The 8,209-nt window shown below is 35.0% G+C and overlaps 1 long non-coding RNA gene across 1 annotated transcript in view; it reads right to left on the bottom strand.

The window, feature by feature from the left end:
- Positions 1 to 2,341: 2,341 nt before the first annotated feature.
- Positions 2,342 to 8,209, bottom strand: part of LOC144337771 (uncharacterized) — an 81,005-nt gene continuing 75,137 nt past the window's right edge. The window contains exon 3 of the long non-coding RNA XR_013411270.1: positions 2,342 to 2,772. This is a non-coding gene — a long non-coding RNA (uncharacterized LOC144337771). The remainder of the gene's footprint in view (positions 2,773 to 8,209) is intronic.

Here is an 8,209-nt window from a genome sequence, read left to right as displayed (position 1 = left end):
CAGTATTCTTCCAAATACCCAAGTGGAACCCTCTGCAGATCTCTGGAGTTCTTTTTCTGCGTAGCCCTCTACTCTCCAGTCCTCTTCCCTACAAACTTGAGCTGCCTTTGTCTCCCAGAACACTTAGCTCTGTCACATTGGCTTAACTCTGACATTGCAACATAAGAGTTCATCAGGCTTGCCCTTTCTGCATTGTGGCCCAGAAATTGTTTCAAGGCAATAAGTTTGGGCTTATTGCCCCCCATATAAGCTACTTCATTTATTTGCTGTCTCTTAAGGACCATTTACTTCATTATCTGATGTCTATTGTCTTTAATTATTTCATACATTTTCAATTTTAAAATTGTTTTAGGTAGAAAGACAAATATAGTTACTATTGCTCTGTCTTTTTCAGTAGTAACATTGATCATACATTGTTTATTAATTGTAAGATTTAACAGTGTCAAGATATCAAGTCTCCCCAAGTCAATCTATAAGTTAATGAAATTTCAATGAAATTTACAAATTTTTGTGAAAGTAGAAACACTGATTCTTAAATCTATATGTAAGACTAAGTGTCTAAGACTAGAACAGAATTCCCATTACCCTGTAATGCTTTATCATCTTACACTGCTTACTCTCATTTATAGTTCTTATTACCCCTTGACATACTGTCTTTAACCATTTTTTAATCTGTCTTTAACCCCAACTAGAATGTACGATGCCTAAGAGCAGGAATTTCAGTTTGTTCATTGCTATATCGCTAGTGTCTAACATATATACACTAAATACTTATTAATTGAACAAAAACTGCATGCCAAAGAAAATTCCAAAAAAGAAGATTGGGAATTTGGCTTAGCATATATCAAGACGGTAGAAGGCAATAGCGATTAAGACCATTTGGGTATTACTGCATGGATACACAAAAAGATCAGTGGAGAAAACAGGGAGGCCAGAAGTAGCTCTTATTGTATACAAAATTAGGTTAACATATTATAGAAATGCCATTACAAATCAGTTATAAAAGGACAGAATTAGTTAACAAATACTGCTCAGACAATTGCCTTCCTTTTAGGAAAAATATGTACACAATAAATTCTATGTGGTTTACTAATCTAAGTAGCCTAAGAAAAGCTTTTAGCAACAATTTTATAAGAATATCTTTATGACCCTATTGTAGAAAAAAAAGTTTTAGACATAACACAAAAGGCACATCTTATAAAGAGAAGAGAAAGATTAATAAATTTGATTATATAAACATGTAAACCTTCTGTTATATAAAAGAATATCATAAACATAGAGAAAACATGAGACACAAACTGAGAGAAGATATTTGAAACTTGTATAACAACCAAAGAATTAGTGTTAATTTAAAAATGTGTTTATGAAAGTCCTACCAAACCGCACCCCAGCCAAAAAAAAAAAAAAAAAAAAAAAAACTAAAAAATAAAAACCAAATGGGAAAAAGGGCAAAGGATTTGAGCAGAAAATTCATAGAAGAGGAAACCTGGATAGTTAACAAATTTACAAAATGCATATATTTATGCATAATCAAAGAAAACTAATGTAACATGCTATTTCACTCACACCAAATGGGCAAAAATTGAAGTCTGACAATAATGTTGATGGGAATGTGGGGGGTGTGAGTTCTGTTAAAGGAGTACAACTACTTTGGAGAATAATTTTGCAATCTCTAGTAAAATTTAAAATGTTCCCATCCTACAGTTTAGAAATTTAGTGTCTAGATTCGTGGCCCAGGAAAACTCTTGTACTTGTAGAGCAGGATATCTTCAGAGGGAAATGAATTTGTTCAAGTAATATTTTGGAAGCAGTTAAATGTTGTCAGCATGGGGAATAAAGAAATAAAATGTAGCGTAGTGATACAACAGAGCAGACTTTCTCAAGTGCAGTTCAGGGAGGAAATTTCGGTGGCCTAAGGTATCCATTAAATGTAATGAATTAACTAATTGCAGCATATCTAGAATGGTCCTGATTATGGATCATCGTTGGAAGAATTAAGAAAGAAGTCATTGAAATCATTGTCTTAGGTTCAGTGGTTAAGTTGAAGATCTCTGCCTGAGACAGGCTGTCATGCAGCAATTAAATTCAATGATCTTGAATTGCATGTATCAATATGAAAAGATCCCCCCACATAAGAATAAATATAAAAACCAAGATGCAATAACTTACATAAAATATGAAAGCATTCATATAAAATTGAAAAACATAATATAACGTTATATGTTTTCTTAGATGTTTCTAAAGTATGTAGTAAAAATATGAAAACACAAACTGGAATGATATAAACTAAGCTAATGAAAGCTTATTTGGGGAGAAGTAAAGAGGGAATAAGAATGAGAAAGACTTCAACTAAGTAATATTTTATTTCTTTCATATATAAAGTATATCTGAAGCAATGATGCCAAAATATTAACATTAATTAATTGTGGATATTGGAAACACAGATACTTGAGAGCACTTCTGTATTTATTTAACTTTTCAAAAAAACATCCGGAAATTAAAATAAAACTTTGCCTGCAGCTTAAGAAAAAGTTAAAAAAAAAAAAAAAGACAAGCTAGCAACTATCAAATATTTTGTGTCTTCCTAACTTCTACTGAGTTCACTAACTTCCACTGATCTGTCACCAGTTTTTCCACAGTAAAGGAGGCCATTGCATTGTGGTGCTGTATCTTGTCATCCCCTATCCAAAAGCCTGACTGTTGTCATTCTTGAGTGCGAGAGAGCTGCAAACATCAGAACAGCTTTTCACAATAAGCGGCTGGCTGGGAAACCTGAGCAAATAAAAACAGGAGAAAATTAACTCTGGTCTCTGGCCAAAATAATTTGCCTATGATAAACAAAACAGACCATTTCCAGTTCCCACCCCATAGCAGATTAAGACCACTTGTTGTTAATTATGTCCAAATATTTGATAGTTCCTTGTTCCTTTATGTTTCTCAGTTATGTCATTATTCTTTGTTTTAATTTTAACCCATGCAGCATGATTCACTTTTCCTTGGCTTTCTACTTTTAGAGTCGTTACTTCTAACTTACCTCTGCTTCTCTCATCCAAAATTTAGAGACAAATCTAAAACTTTGATCTTGTTACTCCTTAGCAAATGATGGCCAGCTTAGTGCAACATTTTCCCCTGACTATTCCTGAAGCAGTTTATTGACTTCACTACCCCCACAGACCCCAGGAATAGAAAATGCTGGTTCTCCCATAGTTCACCTACTTGTAGCTACTAGGTAATGTAATCTTTCTCACAATTCCCTACTACCTCTTGTATCACTGAGGGGTACAGCAAGCAAGAGAATGAACTTGTATTGGCTAAATGAAAGCCATTTAATAACTGACTGCTTACAGAGAAGTAGGTGGGTTATGGGGTAAAATAAGGGATATTAAGACATGCAGACATTAGCAAAAATGTGGAGGCATTACCGCCTCTAGGGCTAAAAGCAAGGAGAAGAAATATGTTTACAGAATCCTGTGAGAGTGTAAGATGTTGGGGAAGGGCTACTCCCCAGGAGCTCTAGTCTTGGGAAAATTCAGGTGCTACTGGAAGAAGTGCTGGCACAAAGGAGTGAGCCTCAAAAAAACACAACAACCTGTCTTTTCTCTTGCCTTCCAGTCTTCTTCTCACGATTCCCTTTGGCTAAATCCACCTATAAGCAAATTGAAAGAGTGGCTGAATGATATAGGCCTTAAGCAATAGCCTTCTAGGACCTCTGACTGGGTCGATGGGAGTGAAGACTGGTTTTCAGGGGAAGGAGCAAACAATAACCTGCACATTCCGGAAGATTAGATGTTTCTTCCTCCCTCTTTTCAAGCTCATGTTATCTGACCATGCCACCCTCTACCACTCTTCAATGCTGTCACTGACCTGTATCACTTTGCACTAAACACCTGCCATCATCCTTGGCTACTTCACTGTATGTGGGTGACCCATCAGACAGTCTAGCCTCAAAGTGTTTACTTTCTCAACAACAACAGCTTTTATTTGTGTTCTAGTTCAGCAACCCATGGTAAACTACCAACTGTTTTTTCTAGACAAAGGAAACAGTTATCAATGAGCTATGAAATCTGTCAGTTTTCTATCCTTAATTTTAGCTGCATCCATTTTCCCTTCTTCCTTCAGTTTTTTGTTTGTTTGTTTGTTTTTAATTTCAATAGGTTTTTGAGGAACAGGTGGTGTTTTGTTACATGGGTAAGTTCTTTAGTGGTGATTTCTGAGATTTTGGTGCACCCATCACCTGAGCAGTATACACTGTACCCAATGTGTAGTCTTTTATCCCTTGTCCCACTCCCAGCTTTTCCCCAGAGTCCTCAGAGTCCACTGGATCATCCTTAGGCTATTGCGTCCTCATAGCTTAGCTCCCACTTATAAGTGAGAACATATGATGCTTGGTTTTCCATTCCTGCGTTACTTCACTTAGAATAATGGTCTCCAACTCCATCCAGGTTGCTGCAAATGGAATTATTTCATTCCTTGTTATGGCTGAGTAGTATTCAGCCATAAAATAGAAATATTTTGTTTATCTACTCATTGATTGATGGGCATTTGGGCTAGTTCCATATTTTTGCAATTGCGAATTGTGATGCTATAAACATGCATGTCCAAATGTCTTTTTTATATAACGACTTCTTTACCTCTGGGTGGATGCCCAGTAGTGGGATTGCTAGATCAAATGGTAGATCTACATTTAGTTCCTTAAGGCATCTTTATGCTCTTTTCCATAGTGGTTGTACTAGTTTACATTCCCACTAACAGTGTAAAAGTGTTCCCTTTTCACCACAGTCACACCATCTATTATTTTTTGATATTTTAACTTTGGCTATTCTTGCAGGAGTGAGGTGGTATCACATTGTGGTTTAGATTTGCATTTCCCTGATTAGTGTTTAGCATTTTTTCCATGTTTTTTGGCCATTTGTATATCTTCTTTTGAGAATTGTCTATTCATGTCCTTAGCCCACTTTTGATGGGATTATTCTATTTTTTCTTGCTGATTTGTTTGAGTTCCTTGTATATTCTGGAAATTAGTCCTTTGTCAGATGTATAGATTGTGAAGAATTTTTCCCATTCTATGGGTTGTCTGTTTATTCTACTGATTATTTCTTTTGCTGTGCAGCAGCTTTTTAGTTTAATTAAGGCTCATCTATTTATTTTTGTTTTTGTTGCATTTGCTTTTGAGTTCTTGGTCATGAAGTCTTTGCCTAAGTTAATGTCTAGAAGGGTTTTTCTGATGTTGCCTTCCAGAATGTTTAAGGTTTCAGGTCTTAGATTTAAGACTTTGATCCATATTGAGTTGATTTTTGTATGAGGTGAGAGGAGAGGACCCAGTTTCATTCTGGTGGCTTGCCAATTATATTAGCACTATTTGTTAAATAGGGTGTCCTTTCCCCACTTAATGTTTTTGTTTGATTTGTCGAAGATCAGTTGGTTCTAAGTATTTGACTTTATTTCTGGGTTCTTTATTCTGTTCCATTGGTTTGTGTGTCTATTTTTATACCAGTACCATGCTGTTTGGGTGACTACAGCCTTAATAATAGATTTGAAGTCAAGTAATGTGATGCCTCCAGATTTATTCTTTTTGCTTAGTCTTGCCTTGGCTATGCAGGCTGTTTTTGGTTCCAGATGAATTTTAGAATTGTGTTTTCTAGTCCTGCAAAAAAATAATGGTATTTTGATTGGAATTGCACTGAATTTGTAGATTGCTTTTGGAAGTATGGTCATCTTCACAATGTTGATTCTACCCATTCATGAGTATGGGATGTGTTTCCATTTGTGTCATCTATGATTTCTTTCAGCAGTGTTTTGTAGTTTTCCTTGTAGGAATCTTTCACTTCCTTGGTTAGGTATATTCATAAGTTTCTTTTTTTTTTTTTTTTTTTTTTTTTGCTTGTTTGTTTGTTTGCAGTAGGGAAAAAGGGGTTGAGATTTTATTCGGTTCTTACCTTGGTTGCTGTTGGTGTATAGCACTGCTACTGATTTGTGTACATTGATTTTGTATCCTGAAACTTTATTGAATTTATTTGTCAGATGTAGGAGCTTTTTGAATGAGTTTTTAGGGCTTTCTAGGTATATAATCATATTATTAGTGAATAGTGATGGCCTGACTTCCTCTTTACTGATTAGGATGCCCTTTATTTCTTCCTGTTGATTTATTTCTCTAGCTAGGATTCCCAGTACTATGTTGAACAGAAACGAGGAAAGTTGGGATCCTTGTCTTGTTCCAGTTCTCAGGGGGAATGCTTTCAACTCTTTCCCTCTGTTGGCTGTGGGTTTGTCATAGATGACTTTTATTAGCTGAAGGTATGTTACTTCTATGCCAATTTTTCTGAGGGTTTTAATCATAAAGTGATGCCGGATTTTGTCAAATGCTTTTACTGCACCTATTGAGACGATCACGTGATTTCTGTTTTAATTCTGTTTATGTGGTGTATCACATCGACTTGCATATGTTAGACCATCCTTGCATTCCTGGTGTGAAAACCAGTTGATCATGGTGGATTATTGCTTTGATACTAGTTAGCTAGTATTTTTTGAGGATTTTTGCATCTATGTTCATCAGGGATATTGGTCTGTAGTTTTCTTTTGTGTTATGTTCTATCTTGTTTTTGGTATTAGGGTGATACTGGCTCATAGAATGATTTAGGGAGGGTCAGATCTTTCTCTATCTTTTGGAATAGTGTCAGTAGGATTGGTACCAGTTCTTCTTTGAATGTCTGATAGAATTCAGCTGTGAATCCATTTGTCCTGGACATTTTTTGGTTGCCAATTTTTTTCATTACCATTTTGATCTCACTGCTTGTTATTGGTCTGTTCAGAGTTTCTGTTTCTTTCTTGTTTAATCTAGGAGGGTTGCATATTTCCAGGAATTTATATATCTCCTCTAGGTTTTCTAGTTTGTGTGCATAAAGGTGTTCCCAGTAGCCTTGAGTGATCCTTTGTATTTCTGTGGTATCAGTTGTAATATCTCCTGTTTCATTTCTAATTGAGCTTATTTGGATCTTCTCTCCTCTCTCTTTGGTTAATGTCACTAATGGTCTATCAATTTTGTTTATCTTTTCAAAAGCTCAACTTTTCATTTCATTTATCTTTTGTAATTTTTGGGGTCAATTTCATTCAGTTTTTTTCTCATCTTTGTTATTTCTTTTTTCCTTCTGGGTTTGGATTTGGTTTGTTCTTGTTTCTCAAATTCCTTGAGGTATGACCTTAGATTCTCTATTCGTGCTCTTTCAGACTTTTAATGTAGGCATGTAATGCTATGAACTATCCTTTTAGCACCAGTTTTGTTTTATCCCAGAGATTTTGATAGGTTGTGTCACTATTATCATTCAGTTCAAATTTTTTTTTAATTTTCATCTTGATTTCAATGATCATTCAGGAACAGATTATTTAATTTCCATGTATTTTCATGGTTTTGAGAATTCCTTTTGGAGTTGATTTCCAATTTTATTCCACTGTGGTCTGAGAGTACTTGATATAATTTTGATTTTCTTAAATTTATTGAGATGTACTTTGTGGCCTATCATATGGTCTATCTTGGAGACTGTTCCATGTGGTGATGAGTAGAATATATATTCTGCAATTGTTGGGTAGAATGTTCGGTAAATATTTGTAAAGTCCATTTATTCTAGAGTATAGTTGAGGTCCATTGTTTTTTTCTTGACTTTCTGCCTTGATGATCTGTCTAGTGCTGTTAGTGGAGTATCAAAGTCCCTCAATATTATTGTGTTGCTGTCTATCTCATTTCTTAGGTTTCATAGTAATTGTTTTATAAATTTGGGAGCTCTAGTGTTAGGTGCATATATATTTAGGATTGTGATATTTTCCTATTGGATTAGTTCTTATCTCATTATACAATGTCCCTCTTTATATTTTTTAACTGTTGTTGCTTTAAAGTCTGTTTTGTCTGATATAAGGATAGCTAATCCTGATCACTTTCAGTGTCCATTTGCATCCCTTTTCCATCCCTTTACCTTAACTATATGTGAATCTTTGTGTTAAGTGAGTCTCTTGAAGACAGCAAATACTTGGTTGGTGAATTATTATCCACCAGCCATTCTGTATCTTTTAAGTGGAGCATTTAGGCTATTTACATTAAACATTAGTATTGAGATATGAGGTACTATTCTATTTATTGTGCCAGTTGTCACCTGAATACCTTGTTTACTTTCCATTTCATTACTGTTTATAGGCCTTGTGAGAGTTATGCTTTAATGAG

Source organism: Macaca mulatta, chromosome 1 (genome assembly GCF_049350105.2).
Source record: "Macaca mulatta isolate MMU2019108-1 chromosome 1, T2T-MMU8v2.0, whole genome shotgun sequence".
In the NCBI taxonomy this organism is placed as follows: Eukaryota; Metazoa; Chordata; class Mammalia; order Primates; family Cercopithecidae; genus Macaca; species Macaca mulatta.
This window is presented reverse-complemented; position numbering and strand designations above follow the sequence as displayed.